Source organism: Bubalus kerabau, chromosome 7 (genome assembly GCF_029407905.1).
Source record: "Bubalus kerabau isolate K-KA32 ecotype Philippines breed swamp buffalo chromosome 7, PCC_UOA_SB_1v2, whole genome shotgun sequence".
Lineage (NCBI taxonomy): Eukaryota > Metazoa > Chordata > Mammalia > Artiodactyla > Bovidae > Bubalus > Bubalus kerabau.
This window is the reverse complement of record NC_073630.1, coordinates 110,240,714-110,251,131: the sequence shown is the minus strand read 5'-3', so window position 1 is coordinate 110,251,131 and position 10,418 is coordinate 110,240,714.

Here is a 10,418-nt window from a genome sequence, read left to right as displayed (position 1 = left end):
CTCAAGAGTCTTCTCCAGCACCACAGTTCAAAAGCATCAATTGTTCAGCACTCAGCTTTCTTCATACATGACTACTGGAAAAACCATAGCTTTGAATATATGGACCTTTGTTGGCAAAGTAATGTGGATCTTCACGACATGGCTCATAGCTTCATTGAGTTATGTAAGCCGCTTCGCCACAACAAGGCCGTGATCCATGAAGGGGACTATAATTCTTAGGACATTGTATTTTAGCTGCTTGTTTAAATAGGTCAGTTGGCTCTCATTAAATATTTACTGAAGGAATGAATAAAGAAAAAGTGGCTGAGAAAGGAGAATTGAGTAGGGAAAGAAAGAAAGAAGGAAGAAAGGAAGCAAGAAAGAAAGAGTTACCTTGAATGTATCCAAGTGAAGCTTTGGGGCCATTACAGGGAGCAATGCACAGCGGCTTCAGGAAGCTGACAGTTTGTTGGAAAAGAGAGACAAATATTATAAGGATCTGCTATGAAAGGGGAAGTGCACAAAGCTATGAGAACATAAATTGCAGTGATAGGAGCCAGTTGTGGACATCAGAGAGTCATGCTGAAGGAAGTGAAGAAAAAAACATTCTTTAGAAGCTGTCAATGTCCAGAGGGATGGCAGAGTAGGTGCCCTGAATGACTTTTCAAATGCAAACAACTTAAAAGCTGAATAAGACAGAAAAATATTTTGAAAATAGTTTTAATCATTCTCTCACCTGGTAAGAAAAGAAGGAATCTGCAGAGGTCAAAAGCATAGGTGAAAGTGCAAAATCTGAGGGGTGACTGAGCACAAAGGCAGTTTCTCCCTCTGGGACTCTGCGGAGCCCCAGGGCTGTACTAGAGAACATGAAAGCCTTCTGAAGCCCGTGGTGAAGCCAGGTCCTTGTGGATACCTCTTTAAAACAACAACAACAAAACAAAACGCAAAACCCGCTTTCTTCTTTTCTTCCTACTCTACATTCCTTTTATGTCTCAGTTGAAAGTGATTTATCATGGATATTATACATGATTTGGGAACTTTTTTTTTTATCCTTGTAAAATTTTGAGGTGGCAAAGTTGACATTCTGCTTTTGGTTCAGGCTCACCAGATGTGAAGAATTCCAAAACAGGACTTTAATAGAAAGATTCACGACCTATGTTGAATTAAATAGCTAAAAATTCAATATATAAATATCTGTGTATCTTAAGGTTATTTTGTTTAATATTGTGCAGACTGGTAAACCAAGCTTAGAAAGTGGAAGTGGTCTCTCAGAGGACAAAAAATAAAATGGCATGCTATATACAGAGAATTTATAAGAATGATAAAGCAAACTAAAGTTCATTTGCTTTTTGTGTGTCACGAAATGCCAGCAACTCTACAAGGTCAGTGATAAAATATTTCTCCTTGAAAAAAAATATTTTATTGGTCTGTGTTCTAAAACTTGCTATGTTTAATGCTGGTTTTTAACAACATATACATAAGCTTAATAGCAAGATATTTTTTTTTACTAGCTATCCTCTAATAAATTAAAAATAAATGTATGTTGAGGTTAATTTGGAAAACTCTCATTTGTTCATTTGTACAGCGAACTCCCCAAAACATAAACTCAATTACATGCATTTGTTATTACAAAAGAATAAGATGTTATGTTCTGAAATTTTTCAAGCTTGTTTTGGGAGTTTATACCTCTAACACTGGTGCTGTGATACATATTCCTGTGTTTGAGCAGCAGATTGAAAATAGTCACTCACAAGGATTTCCCTATTGGCCTAATGGTCGAGAATATGCCTTCCAGTGTAGAGGATGCAGATTCAATCCCAGGATGGGGAACTAAAATCCCACATGCTGCAGAGCAATAAAGCCCGGTATTGGAACTGAGTCCACATGATCTGGAGCTTGTGGATCACAACTAGAGAAGCTCTCACACCACAAGGAAGAGCCCATGCCACCACAAAGACCCAGGGCAACCAAAAACATAAATAAAATAAAGTAAAATTGAGTTTAAATAAAATAGACAATGACAGCTATATGAGATTTTCTTTTAGATGAGCATAGAGTAGAAACTCATTGCAGACTAGGAACACTTACATAGGAGAAAGAGTCAAATTTTAAAGAAGAATGCCAGGATTGAAATAACAAAAGATGCTGGTCTTGCTTTACAGAAAATAATGTAAAGAACAAAGTTTGAATGCTTGCATCCTTTTCACCAAGACCTAACACTCCTTTTAAAGCAATGGATGAAAAGGTCTCAATGTCTTCTATCCTTCAGTCATTTCTCTGATATTTGCAGAATACCTTTCAAAGTTTTACCAAATATGCTGAAATTTATAGTAAACTGCAGGCAAAGTTATGTCACTGGAAAATTTTTGACTGCAGAAACATTTTCAAGCCTTTAGAATTAGTCCCAATAGGCACAGACTGTACTGCAATCTCTAGGATGTATTATTGATCCATTTTTGCCAAATTTATCCTTAGCTTTAGGATATATATCAATTATTTTCTGTGAAATAAATATTTAAAAATAAAAATTAATAGAAATATACTATCAACTAAAGCAAAGATAGACAAATCTAGCTACAGTGTGCACTGACCACAAATATTTAAAGAAAATCAGTTTTGATACAGTAATTGATAATTTTACATATATATTACATGCTAGGTGGGTCAGTAGCATGCTTGCCAGTGCATCAAATTGTAAATGTTGGAGCTGTGATATAATCTAATCTCAGATAGCCTTGTATGTTAATTAAATTTCTGTAAATATTTGTAGACTCAAAAAAAATATAATGTTCTTCCTATTCTTATGCGGGCTTCCCTGGTAGCTCAATTGGTAAAGAATCGGCCTGCAATGAGGGAGACCTGGGTTCGATCCCTGGGTTGGGAAGATCCCCTGGAGAAGGACATGGCAACCCACTCCAGTATTCTTGCCTGGAGAATCCCCAAGGACAGAGGAACTTGGTGGGCTTCAGTCCATGGGGTCGCAAAGAGTTGGACATGACTGAGCAACTAAGCACACACATTCTTATGCAACTAAAATGCTCTCAGTGCAAACTGACAAACTAATCATTGGTAAGTGTTGATTAATTGCTTTGTAACAAAGCCTAATAGCTTTCACAATCTCCATGTATGAGATGCAGTTTATGTGCTTCTCAGAAGCCCTCTTCCCCAGCCTAAGTGTCACAAGTTTGCCCAGAGAGTGGCAGAATCCAAATCAGATCAGAGATCAGATCAGATCAGTCGCTCAGTCCTATCTGACTCTTTGAGACCCCATGAATCGCAGCACGCCAGGCCTCCTTGTCCAACACCAACTCCCAGAGTTCACTCAGACTCACGTCCATCGACTCAGTGATGCCATCCAGCCATCTCATCCTCTGTCGTCCCCTTCTCCTCTTGCCCCCAATCCCTCCCAGCATCAGAGTCTTTTCCAATGAGTCAACTCTTCGCATGAGGTGGCCAAATTACTGGAGTTTCAGCTTTAGCATCAGTCCTTCCAAAGAAATCCCAAGGCTGATCTCCTTCAGAATGGACTGGTTGGATCTCCTTGCAGTCCAAGGGACTCTCAAGAGTCTTCTCCAACACCACAGTTCAAAAGCATCAATTCTTCGACACTCAGCCTTCTTCACAGTCCAACTCTCACATCCATACATGACCACTGGAAAAACCATAGCCTTGACTAGATGGACCTTTGTTGGCAAAGTAATGTCTCTGCTTTTTAATATGCTATCTAGGTTGGTCATAATTTTTCTTCCAAGGAGTAAGTGTCTTTTAATTTCATGGCTGCAGTCACCATCTGTAGTGATTTTGGAGCCCAGAAAAATAAAGTCTGACACTGTTTCCACTGTTTCCCCATCTATTTCCCATGAAGTGATGGGACCGGATGCCATGATCTTTGTTTTCTGAATGTTGAGCTTTAAGCCCACTTTTTCACTCTCCACTTTCACTTTCATCAAGAGGCTTTTTAGTTCCTCTTCACTTTCTGCCATAAGGGTGGTGTCATCTGCATATCTCAGGTTATTGATATTTCTCCTGGAAATCTTGATTCCAGCTTATGCTTCTTACAGCCCAGCATTTCTCATGATGTACTCTGCATAGAAGTTAAATAAACAGGGTGACAATATACAGCCTTGATGCACTCCTTTTCCTATTTGGAACCAGTCTGTTGTTCCATGTCCAGTACTAACTCTTGCTTCCTGACCTGCATACAAATTTCTCAAGAGGCAGATCAGGTGGTCTGATATTCCCATCTCTTTCAGAATTTTCCACAGTTTCTTGTGATCCACACAGTCAAAGGCTTTGGCATAGTCAATAAAGCAGAAATAGATGTTTTTCTGGATCTCTCTTGCTTTTTCCATGATCCAGCGGATGTTGGCAATTTGATCTCTGGTTCCTCTTCCTTTTCTAAAACCAGCTTGAACATCTGGAAGTTCACAGTTCACATACTGCTGACGCCTGGCTTGGAGAATTTTAAGCATTACTTTACTAGCGTGTGAGATGAGTGCAATTGTGCGGTAGTTTGAGCATTCTTTGGCATTGCCTTTCTTTGAGATTGGAATGAAAACTGACCTTTTCCAGTCCTGTGGCCACTGCTGACTTTTCCAAATTTGCTAGCATAGTGAGTGCAGCACTTTCACAGCATCATCTTTCAGGATTTGGAATAGCTCAACTGGAATTCTATCACCTCCTCTAGCTTTGTTCATAGTGATGCTTTCTAAGGCCCACTTGACTTCACATTCCAGAATGTCTGGCTCTAGGTGAGTGATCACACCATCGTGATTATCTGGGTCATGAAGATCTTTTTTGTACAGTTCTTCTGTGTATTCTTGCCATCTCTTCTTAATATCTTCTGCTTCTGTTAGGCCCATACCATTTCTGTCCTTTATCGAGCCCATCTTTGCATGAAATGTTCCTTTGGTATCTCTGATTTTCTTGAAGAGATCTCTAGTCTTTCCCATTCTGTTGTTTTCCTGTATTTCTTTGCATTGATCGCTGAAGAAGGCTTTCTTATCTCTCCTTGTTATTCTTTGGAACTCTGCATTCAGATGTTTATATCTTTCCTTTTCTCCTTTGCTTTTCGCTTCTCATCTTTTCAGGGGCAGCGGCCGGGAGGAGATACCCCACGCCCCCACGCCCGAGGCCAGGGGCGGCAGCCAGGAGGAGCAACCCCACACCCGAGGCCAGGAGCGGTGGCCGGGAGGACCAACCCCACGCTGTGGCTGGGCGGGCATAAGAGGGCCTAGAGGAGCTATCCCACATTGAAGGTCAGGAAGGGCGGCGGTGAGGAGATACCCCTCGTCCAAGGTAAGGAGCATCGGCTGCGCTTTGCTGGAGCAGCTGTGAAGAGATACCCCACGCCCAAGATAAGAGAAACCCAAGTAAGATGATAGGCGTTGCAAGAGGGCATCAGAGGGCAGATACACTGAAACCTAGTCAGTCTAATCACACTAGGACCACAGCCTTGTCTAACTCATTGAAACTAAGCCATGCCCCTGGGGCAACCCAAGATGGGCGGGTCATGGTGGAGAGATCTGACAGAATGTGGTCCACTGGAGAAGGGAATGGCAAACCACTTCAGTATTCTTGCCTTGAGAACCCCGTGAACAGTATGAAAAGGCAAAATGATAGGATACTGAAAGAGAAACTCCCCAAGTCAGTAGGTGCCCAATATGCTACTGGAGATCAGTGGAGAAATAACTCCAGAAAGAATGAAGGGATGGAGCCAAAGCAAAAAGAATACTCAGCTGTGGATGTGACTGGTGATAGAAGCAAGGTCCGATGCTGTAAAGAGCAATATTGCATAGGAACCTGGAATGTCAGGTCCATGAATCAAGGCAAATTGGAAGTGGTCAAACAAGAGATGGCAAGAGTGAATGTTGACATTCTAGGTATCAGCGAACTGAAATGGACTGGAATGGGTAAATTTAACTCAGATGACCATTATATCTACTACTGCAGGCAGGAATCCCTCAGAAGAAATGGAGTAGCCATCATGGTCAACAAAAGAGTCCGAACTGCAGTACTTGGATGCAATCTCAAAAATGACAGAATGATCTCTGTTTGTTTCCAAGGCAAACCATTCAATATCACAGTAATCCAAGTCTATGCCCCAACCAGTAATGCTGAAGAAGCTGAAGTTGAATGGTTCTATGAAGACCTACAAGACGTTTTAGAACTAACACCCCAAAAAGATGTCCTTTTCATTATAGGGGACTGGAATGCAAAAGTAGGAAGTCAAGAAACACCTGGAGTAACAGGCAAATTTGACCTTGGAATATGGAATGAAGCAGGGCAAAGACTAATAGAGTTTTGCCAAGAAAATGCACTGGTCATAGCAAACACCCTCTTCCAACAACACGAGAGAAGACTCTGTACATGGACATCGCCAGATGGTCAATACCGAAATCAGATTGATTATATTCTTTGCAGCCAAAGATGGAGAAGCTCTATACAATCAACAAAAACAAGACCAGGAGCCAACTGTGGCTCAGATCATGAACTCCTTATTGCCAAATTCAGACTTAAATTGAAGAAAGTAGGGAAAACCACTAGACCATTCAGGTATGACCTAAATCAAATCCCTTATGATTATACAGTGGAAGTGAGAAATAGATTTAAGGGCCTAGATCTGATAGAGGGCCTGATGAACTATGGAATGAGGTTTGTGACATTGTACAGGAGACAGGGATCAAGACCATCCCCATGGAAAAGAAATGCAAAAAAGCAAAATGGCTGTCTGGGGAGGCCTTACAAATAGAATCCAAATAGTTCTCAAATTACAAAATTTTAGCTCTGTTGGTCTTTTGTGCCATTGCTCCTGTGTTTGCATTTTGTGTCTTGTTTAAGAAGTCTTTCCCTGCTTAGAAACTTACAGGCTTTTTCCTTGTTTATCGTCTAAATGTTTTACAGTTTCATCTTTCATATTTAATCCTCCTGGAATTGATTTTCATGTATAGGGAGATTTAGGGGTTCAATTTATTTCCCCCTATTGATAACCCAGGGTCCTAGCTCCATTTTTTGAGATGTCTCTCCTTTGTCCACTGATTTGCTGCACCAGGCTTCCCATAAATCAGGTTTCCATATTTGTCAGGGATGTTGGTGATCCCTTTGTTCTGATGGTTGTCAATTTGTCTATGTCTAATGTCACCATCACTTAATTACCCTAACTTTACAGTAATTCATAATATCTACAGAGGAAAGGCCATACAACCCATTTTTATTCTTTGTCTTGACTATTATTGACCTTAGCACTTCCAATTAGATTTGGGGTTTTAGCTTGTCAAATTATATGATATATCCTATTGACATTTTCATTGGAATTACATTACAGCTATAGCTCAATTGGGGGAGATGTACGACATCTTTATAATATTGAGTCTCTCTATTCATTCGGTTAGCTATTTAGTATCTTTCAAAAGGTTTTTGTAATTTCACCATAATGGGCTTACATAAAGTTTACTGAACTTTTTCCCAAGTGTTTTATGTCTTATGTGCTTAGATGGACAGATAGATAGATAGAAATGGTGTGTGTGTTTGACTATTATAAATCTTAGATTTTAAAATTGCATCTTCAAACTCTGTATATGGCCTTCAACTCATTTTGGCATATTGATTTTGTATTCAGGAAACTTACTTTTTTAATCCTAAAAAATTCCGTCTTTTGATTTTTAAGTTTTTCTGTGTAGACAATCATATTATCTGTGTTAATAAAAAGAGTTTTGTTTCTTCCTTTTGCAGTCTTTATACACTTTGCTTTATGGTCTTGACTTTCATGCTGGTCAAGACCATCAACACAGTATTCAGATACGATTGATGTTCCTATATTCATGGCTTACTCCCAGTGGCTTCTGAGACTCAAGGAATGCTCCAAATTGTAAGCTGTATTCTGAGGACAGAGAAGTTCATTTTGTTATTTTTAAAAAATGTTCATTTCTGTGTGCTTTCTATATTGACATTCTTTTTAATTGATGTATGGTTTACTTTGGGCTTCCCAGGCAGCCTAGTGATAAAAGAATCCACCTGCAATGCAGGAGACTTGAGTTCGATCCCTGAGTCTGGAAAATCCTCTGGGGAAGGAAGTACAACCCTCTCCCATATTCTTGCTTGGGAAATCCCATGGACAACAGAACCTGGTGGACTGCAATCCATGGGGTCACAAAGGAGTCAGTCATGACTTAGCAACTAAACAACAACAACAGAAAGAGTTTATTCACAGTGTTGCGCCAATCTCTGCTGTACAAAAAAGTGAGTCCGTTTTACACATATACATTCGTTTTTTTAAATATTCTTTTCCATTATGGCTTATCCCAGGAGACTGGATATAGTTCCCTGTGCTATACAGTAGGATCTTATCGTTTATTCATTCCTTATGTAATAGTTTGCATCTAGCAACCCCAAATTAAAAATAAAATTTTAAACAGAAACTTGAATAGAAATTAGCCAGTTGTGGGGGAAGGGAATCTCAAGTGTTCAATCAGAAAGCAGAGAGCAAGGAGAGAGGAAGAGCCAGCATGGGACATTCTGAGTGACCTGGCAAACAGAAGGAGGAGGGGCTTCCACCGGAACCAACTCAAGGGAGCAGAGGGCAGGTCATCACACGCTGAAGGCAGTGGATAGTATTGTTCCCTACTCCCATCTTGACTTCTGCAGTTTTCATGAGAACAGTCTCATGAAGAGAGAAGGCAGAGGCTTCTCCAGTTTTAAAGGTAAATGAAGAAGTTGGCATTCTCCAGGCCAGGCTCCCAGGCTCCAGTGACAGATGATAAACATCTGCCATGCAAGGTCAAGATGAACACTGACCAGCTAATGATATGGTCAATAGAAGACCCAGATGGGGAGTTTTAAAGTCACACACATTGTGAGGGATGGAAGGTTGGAGATCATGGCTTGGATCTGACTTCCTTGCAGCATTATTCCCCACCTTCTTTCTCCCGGACACCTGCATCATTGGAACTCCCGAACCTCCCGAACATTCTGCATCATTGGAACTCCCCAGAGAGACCAAATAATTTCAAACTTCTGGGCTTTGAACAGACCCTTTCTTCCATCTGAATTAAGCTAAACCTACATGACTGAGCTCTTACTGATGTTTTCTAGCTCGGCTTAGATATTGCCATTCTTGGGAAACCTGCTCTTATCTTTCCCACTTCTGCAAAGAAAGACCCAATCCTTTTCTACATTGCTCTGTGTGTTTCTTCTATTTCTCTGGTTGCATTTGTTATTTTTTTATATGATCAGTGACTCCTTATCCTCAAAGACTGCGAGTTCCCCAGTAACACAGCACAGCACCACGCACACAGTCACGAGGGCACTATTTATTGAATTTTTGCCATGTTCTGAGGACTGTTCTAAGCACTTTTCAAGCATGACTACATTCTAGGTGTTCAACCATTTCTTTTTAGGTGGGAGTTGGGAGTGTTTTGCCCAAACCCTTAGAGTTCGTAAGAGGCAGACCCCAAATCTTCTGACACTGATTCCATCACACCTACCTTCCTCCAAGTACAAGCATTTAATCTATGTGGACTCTGGCCACCTGCTTCTCAGATCTGAGACTCTTTCTTAGCTGCAATGAATTTACAGATATTCAGCTCAGGGCTTGCTGAGCAACAAGCCTCCCTTAGTCAACATAATCAGCATCTCTGAGAATAACTACAGAGAGAGGGCTTTGCCATCCCAGGGAGCAAAAGGTGCCTGTAAGTCAGCATTACTCTTCTTAAACAAGAAGTGAAGCGGTTCAGGAGAGACCCCCTGCCAGTTCATGTGCCCTCCAACTACTTCCTTTCCATCTCCACTCTGGAGGCCCATTTGCCAAGCTGTCAGGCTGAACAGGCCTGCCAGTCTGCTATTCTACTGTTTGTGTACATGTGTGTGGAAGTGTGTATGTGTGTGCCTGTGTGTACATGCGTGCATGTGTGTGCCTGCGTGTACATGCGTGCATGTGTTCTTCATGTGTATGAGTGTACCTATGTGTGTTTTGCCCTTGATGAGTTGTTAGACCAGAACACAGACATCTGTTTTTAAACATAAACAGATTTCCTTTCTTCCACTGTAATTCAAAGCTGAAGTGACTTAGCTGACTTGGATACTGGAAACTGTGACTGCAGCAGTCAGATTTCGGGAAGGAACACTCTGACATTTGCTATTTCAATGGAAGGCGTATATTAAATTGGAATTGTTTGTGCAAATCCAGGACATACTATAAAGGGAGGAGCATTGCATTGGGGATTAAAAACACTGACAACTATTACTAATAAGGTTGGGGTTTGTTTGCTTTTTTGCTTCCATATGTATCTTGTACCAAGTCAAGGATTAAGCATGTCATATGGATTCCTCAGTTCTTCCAAAACTCAAAACTTGGTGCCACATTCCATGAAACAGAAACCTTACTGTACTGTCCTGAGTGCAAAGAAATGGGAGGAAAAACGGGGGTTGCCCTTTGTCAACTC